The 7,423-nt window shown below is 26.3% G+C and overlaps 1 long non-coding RNA gene across 2 annotated transcripts; it reads left to right on the top strand.

The window, feature by feature from the left end:
• Positions 1–156: 156 nt before the first annotated feature.
• LOC105135982 (uncharacterized) lies at positions 157–743 on the top strand. Of its 2 annotated transcripts, none has more exons than XR_844288.1 (3): positions 157–327; positions 416–486; positions 566–743. It is a non-coding gene; the product is annotated as an uncharacterized LOC105135982 (long non-coding RNA). The 2 variants fall into 2 exon arrangements; XR_844287.1 differs by having other exon boundaries at positions 416–491.
• The last annotated feature ends 6,680 nt before the right edge of the window (positions 744–7,423 follow it).

The raw sequence follows: 7,423 nt of genomic DNA, 5'->3' as shown, positions 1-7,423 counted from the left end.
TTGTTATTGTTATTGTTATTGTTGTTGTATTATTGTTATTTATAATTTATACAAATAACCTCTCTGTGGTTCGACCCCGGTCTTGCCGGGTTATTTATTACTTCGACACTCCTGCACTTGGGAGAAGACAACAATCTTTTAGTCGTGTCACTTCCGAATCAGCCTTTAGCATAGGTGGTTCTATACTCGACCAATTTCGAAGTTCTCTATCTCCAGCAACAGTTCAAGCACTTATTTGTTGTCAAAATTGGTTACATCATGGTCCAATTCCAACTGATAATACAACCTTGATGAATGATTTTGAAACCTACGAAAACCTTAAATCAGGTAATGTTTATTAAAAGCTTACACCTTTTATTTTATAATTTATTAATTAACATATTTATTGTAATATGTTTAATATTTCATTTTGTAGAATTTGGTGGAAAGTTGCATTTAGCAACGGATGATAATTAGTTCACAAATTGTGATGCATTTATTGAAAACGTATGGTATAAATATCATTTTTATTTTTATATCTTCTTATTTAATTTATCATGTTATAATTCTAGATTATGAATTTCAGGAATCAAAGTGCACTGCTCTTAAAGTACTTTTTTATTGAGATGATGTGCACATGAAGATTTATTTTTTGTGGCTTGAAGTGTTTTATGATAATGTTATTTGTTGTTTTTTCATTAAGTTCTTTGAAGGCAATGGTTTGTAATTTGAATTTTAACTTATTTGTGTGTGGTTGTGAGTGTGTGTTATTTATTTAAACTTTTTGGAAGTAGAAAAATATTAGTAAGTTAAAAAATATATTGAACACAAGATTGACATTAATAATTTCATATAAATGAATATTCATTGGCCAAAAAATTTAATAAACATAAGATTGACAATAATAATTTAATACAATTAAATATTTAGGAGTAAAAAAATTAAATAATTTGGAATCTTCAAAGAAAATGAGACAATATCAATATTAATTGTAAGCCTAATAGAAAGTTATTAGAAGTTCATTACAAAGCCCATTAAAAAACCAAAATAAGCTCAAAATAAGCCTATAAGTTTATCCGGTTTTTTATCAAAAAAACCATACCAAAACCGAACCGGAAGCGGCTGGTTGGTGCCAATCCCAATTCGGTTTGGGGGTTTTTTTTTTTGTTTGGCTATTTTTTTAGGTAAAAATTAAACCAAACCAAAAATAATCACTCCTAAAAGTTATTATCCTTTGCGAAGCCCCGTCACCACACTAGTTCTATCTAGAATTTTCAAGAATTGGTACCCATGGGTATTAAAAATAGTTTTTTATATGGAACAAAAATCAGATAAATTAAAAAATTAAAAAATTAAAAAAACAGTTTTTTATAGCCTTTTTAATACACACCTCACAAAAGAAATTCTTCAAATTTTAAAAATTGCAAATGCCGTATAAAAGCTATTCTAATAAAATCCCCTTGAAAATTCCTCAAAGAATAGACAGAATAAATCCTCAATTGTTATAAGGGCACAATCTCTCTGTATAGCGTGTCCAAAAATTTTAAAATAAAAATTAAATTTTACTCAATTAGAAACGTAATACCAAACAGCGGCAAGAAGAAGCATTGAATTTGCAGAAAAATAACTTTTGAGTTTGTGGATTAAACACTAGTTGCCATGTAATATACTCCTTGTTCTATAATATTTATTCCTTTTCCAAATAGATTTTGGAATATTTATTTATTAGCAAGCTTGTGCCATCTTATTTATATAATTATACTTTCATGACTGCCCTCCCTCTTTCCTTAACTATTGTTATAATTCGTTATTATATTTTAAAAATATTTTAAAAAAAATTAAAAAATTATTTTAAATTAATATATTTTTGATATTTTTAATTTATTTTAATATACTAATCTTAAAAATAATATTTAAAAAATTTAAAAATATTATTAACATACTTTTCTATATGAAAAACATTTTAAAAAATAACTATAACTATATTTCCAAACATGCTTTACAAAATAATGTATTTTTTTTTAATAAGGTGTAGGAGATGGCATGGCCATTATTTATACACTTATCCCATATTTAAATAACCTTTTTCTTTTAGTTTTTATTAAATTTCCTTTTAAAAATATTTTATTCTGAAGAGAACCTTTTCTTTTTTTCTTTTTTGATAAACCTTTTTTATGATTATCTACAATTTATTTTACAGTTATTTTTTAATTCAACAAAGACTTTTATGACCATTATAAAAAAAAAAAAAAAAAGTATTTACAGTTATGCATCCTTCTGCTTGGCCCAATTAACATAGAGCTTGGTTGAAGCGTTGTGTCCTAGACCAGGCGTATTTGGCCCAAGTTATTCATAGGATGATTAATTCAAGAACCGCGCTCTCGTCAATGTATTTCTAATGTGATGTCGCTATATATTTTTTGCTTCTCAATTCATCCTAACAATAATTTATTTTATCAGTTTTATCCTCAATGTATAATACATTTCTCAATTTAATCCCTCTGTCTAAAACCATCACAAGTTTTCAACAAAAAACATTCAAATTATCTTCAAAATTGAAACATTTTATCCCTTGAATTAATGGACAACATACATGGATGGAGACTCAATGAAATAATGGAAAACATAAATGACTTGATTGGCAAATGTTGATACTTTAGAGACCCAATTGAAAAATCTCTCACTTTATGAACTAATTGAAAATCCCGATTACGTGGTTGTAGGAATGAATTTTTGTGGATTATTATAGTAAAATAATTATTGTTTTGTAGTCTTGGTTTGAAGGGTGAGATTGTCTATCAACAGAGATTCAGTCAGTCATTGTTGTTTTTTGTTAGTCAAATGAGACTTTTCAAAAACAAATAGTACAAATACTATAATATTTAAAAAAAAAAAAGTTAAAAAATAGCTTACACTAAAGGGGTTCTTTGGTTATTCTGTGGTTGCATAGTGTAGTGGCTACCTAGCCTTTTTTTCATATCTGGGTTCAAATCTCACCATGCACGCTTGTCATCCTCGCGGTGCCTTACTTGTTCATTAGACTTATAGGATGTTCAATGGGCCGTAGGGATTAGTCGTGGTACGCGTAAGCTGGCCCGGACACCCTATATAAATAAAAAAATAAAATTATTTAGGCTACATGGAAGGGTTTTTCTATAAATTTATTTTTAATATACAGTATAATTACTCTTATATTCAAAATTTTATAGGCTGCCACATAAAGGCTCTTTGGACCTTTAATTCTGGTTTTTGCGTTAAACACAATGTCAATGATGGTTAATTTGGTTCTTTTAGATATATAAAATTTCAGAAGAAAAAAATGTCAAAAATCTTGGGAGAATGTGTCTGTGTGTAAGGCAAAGACGCCGGTGTGAAATATTATATAAGGGCTAAAAACACCATAATATCATATCACCAGCTCTCTCGAGTAGCAACGTTTTTATTGGGCTAACGCGTGTATAGTGGTTCTCAATGATTTGGCTACGTTCAGGTTTTTCCCCCCTCCTTTGTCTTTCATGACTTCGGGATGTGTGCTGGCCAAGAAAAAAAATGTATCCTCCTATTTTATTTTCATTTCCGTTACATTCCTCATTCTTTTAATTTTTTAATATTTGTTTTAATTAATTTTTTAAATTTTATTCTTTTTATATTAAGTATTATTTGATTTTTATATTAGATTTAATTTTTATTCTTTTAATTATTATTTTTTTAATTTCAACCTTAAATATTTTTTTAACTTATAATTGTTATTTTTATCTTTGTATAGTTGATTTTTTTTTTACAATTTAATCTTTGATCATTTGATTAATTAAAAATTGAACTTCAATATTTTTTTAATTTTTTTTTTATCAAATGATTTGGGTAACGTTTTTAATGGGTTAACACATATTAATATCAAATTTTTTACTTTGTGTTCATTATTAAACATTGTTTTTTTCCCTTCTTTAAAAAGTGCTTTTGTCAATTGACCATCTTTTTTTCCTTCAAAATGTTTTTAATCCAACCCATAGTAAAGCACGGGCTACATAACTAATGAACAAAAAATGATGGGTTTTTTTTGCATTTCCTTTTTTATTTTTTTTAATTTTATTATTTAACACAATCTTGATTTAAAATTTATTTTTATAAATTATTTTGATTTTTTCTATAAGGTTATCAGAATTTCAAAAAAATATCTTAATGGTTAGTTTACATTTTGTTTATACTTAATTTTATAAGTGTTTATTTTTATTATTATATAATTAAGTAAAATATAATTTTAAAAAACAAAATTCTTAAACTCAGCGAGATTTATTACTTAGATTACCGATTTAACTGGTTAAGTTATGAAGTTTGGATTGATCTAATATATTATCTTGATATTATATAAAAAATCATTTTAAATTCTTTTAAAATCAAAATATATTTTTTAATGATTGATCAAATTAACTTTAGATTAAAAACTTATTAGTACTGTAATAATAATTATTTAAAAAAAAAATTATTTAAAAATATACGCAATTATTTTAAAAAAAATATATTTAAAAATATATTAAAATAATTTAATTTAAAAATATATTTAAATAATATGCTTTATTTTTAATATTTATATATCAAAATATTTAAAAATATCAAAAAAAAATTAAAAAATAAGTTGTCTTAAAAGTGATTTAAAAAAACAAATACTAACAACTGACATTACCTCAATAACAGCCCCAGTATAATGCAAACTGTGCTGGCCGATTGCAATCAAAAGAAAAACTTGAAAGAACGTTACCCAATATAGGCAAGTGGCTGAATCTTGACGGTGATGTTCACCAACTGTACGAGAATCGCAGTGGAGGACCTGACAGGAGAGCTAATCAAGTAATCAGAGGTTTAGTAAGATCGTCTACCACACCAGCCTGATTTTACTTTGACCGCGATAACGACAAAGCGTCACCAAACACCGACACCATAACCCATAGGCCATAGCTCATTCTAGCAAGGGCTTCTCTTTTTTCTTTTTTTTTTTATACCAAGGGTGGATCTTAAAACCTAAAAACCTAATTTTGAATCTATGTTTGTTTAAAATCATCGTAGAAAAATTTTGAAATCTTAATAAATCAATTTTTTTATTTGAAACATCTTTAAATTAATAAAAAATATAAAATCAAGTTGAAACTTTTTTGTTCTTAGACCCTATCTACATATTCAAGTAATATAAAGAGTAAAAAATACATTAATGAAATTTTTTTTGTCAAAGAAAAGAAAACTCATTGACATTAATAGTAAGTTTTTTTTGGTTACTTGAATGTGGAAGAACATTGACTTTCTCTTTAATAAATTAAAATTCTATGTTCTCTAATGAATTAAAATTCTACGTTACCAATTTTATTTTTTAATGGCTTTCTCTTACCTCTTTCAAAACCAATGACTTAAACACAAAACAAATAAAAGTTTGCACCAAAATATATAATTATTTGAAGGCATATTTTGCCAAAAATACATTGGATAAACAATGTTGGGACGTAGGAAGGATTATATTTTTCACCATCTTTATTCTTGGTCCCTTTATCTCTGATTTTTTAATAATAAAATTGATTTTTTTTTGCAAGATTGAGCATCAAATAAAAAATAAATAAAAATAAATTACCAAACCCAATTTATAAAAAATAAATCAGCACTGCTATTTTTCTCAACGCTACATTAAAAAAACCGAGACCATTTAGTTTTTTCTCTTAATAGTGGTAAAACTGTAACAGTAAAAAAAAATCCAAAACTAGGCTATATAGCCAGAGCCTTTTCCATGTGATAGGTGTCTTATTAAAAAGGTTTTCAAAGCTAAACATGAGAAAAGAAAGTGACCGAAAGCTGGGCGGTAAAAATATGGCCCAGAAATTTATTTTTTTTTAAAAAAAAAGGGCCTTTTAAAGGACCCCACTTTTGGAGGGATACAGATTTTCCTGTAATATGCAAAGACTCTTTTTATGGATTAGATAGAGTGAAGTGATATGTGGCTGTTGGCAGCGCGTTTAAGAAACGTTTTTAAAATATTAGAATTTTTTTTAATTTTAAATTATTTTAATATAATAATCTCAAAAATAAATTTTAAAAAATAACCACAGTTATATTAAAAAAAAAAAAAAAAAAAACAGGGCAGCGCGCTTGAAGATGGATTCAGCTTTTCTAAGCACCATCGTGTTTTTCCAATATGTCACGATGACATCTAATGTCTAGTGCTAGCAAATTCAAGCTCCCAAAGTTGCCTTCTCTAACCTCCTCAAAGTTGGTGATCTAGATTCTATACTAAAATTAAAATTAATTATGCAACTGATTTATTAATTTATTATGAAACATAGTGGCTCTTGTTTGTCTAAGTTTCACGCTACCACTCCAATTAAAAAAAATTGTGATGATGTAAAAAAAAAATTCAATTAGCTTGAGATATAATTTATATTTAAAATAATTAACTAATTTTTAGTTATTATAATTTAATTTATTCTCTCTAACTAAGATGATGACTAAAGATGGATATTTAATACTTGTAAAAGATTTTCTCAGATGAATTTAAAAACTCTTCGATAATTAAATTAATAATTTAAAAAAAATATATAATAATATTACATAGAGATACTCTAGAGATAAATATATAGTATAGAAGATAGATCCCAAACCTTTTTTTGGTTAAAGGATTCATGGTTTGTTAATAGCTCATAAATCTTTTTATAAAGAGAAGGAGTTAAAATATATTATTATCCTAATAGTTTTAATGAGGAAAAATATCCATGACATGTGTATTAATATTAATGGAAATATAATGAGTTCTTATGTGACTTTTACATGTTATCTCTTACACAATATTAATATCGATACAAATATAGTGGGCATTTAAAGAATTTTTATACATCAATGGTCTAAAGAGAGTAGAATACAAAATATAATTGTATTACTAGAACTAGACTCTTCTCCTAGGCTGAATCGAAGGGAATTAGGTCATTTTCTTGGTTGAGCCTAGGGGGGAGAGGTTAGGTCATTCCCTTGACTAAACCCAATAAAAATGATTTTTGAAATCATTAAATCTAGGTTTATCAGATATTTACTTTATTTATATCTAGCATAGTGATTTATTTTATTTATCATTATATTTCTTATTTAGTAAATTTTATCACTGTATATGTCATGACCCGATTCCCAAATTCGTGACCAGCATATAAGCAAGATTTCCCTTTAAAATTTCATGACTATGCGAGCCCAAACTTACATACAAGCTCATTATTTAAATAACTCAATCAGAGTTCAACGCAGCAGTAACAACAAAACTAACTTTATAATATAATATAATTATCTTAATATAAAAGTTAATATAATTTTAAAGTCATGGAGCACTAACTAGATATAAGAAAAAATACAAATTTCAACAAAAAAACAGGTCTTGAAGATCCAATAAAATGACCCGGTAACAATCTATAAGTCAGAAAAGATA

Source organism: Populus euphratica, unplaced genomic scaffold (assembly GCF_000495115.2).
Source record: "Populus euphratica unplaced genomic scaffold, PopEup_1.0 scaffold56.1, whole genome shotgun sequence".
Lineage (NCBI taxonomy): Eukaryota > Viridiplantae > Streptophyta > Magnoliopsida > Malpighiales > Salicaceae > Populus > Populus euphratica.
This window is presented reverse-complemented; position numbering and strand designations above follow the sequence as displayed.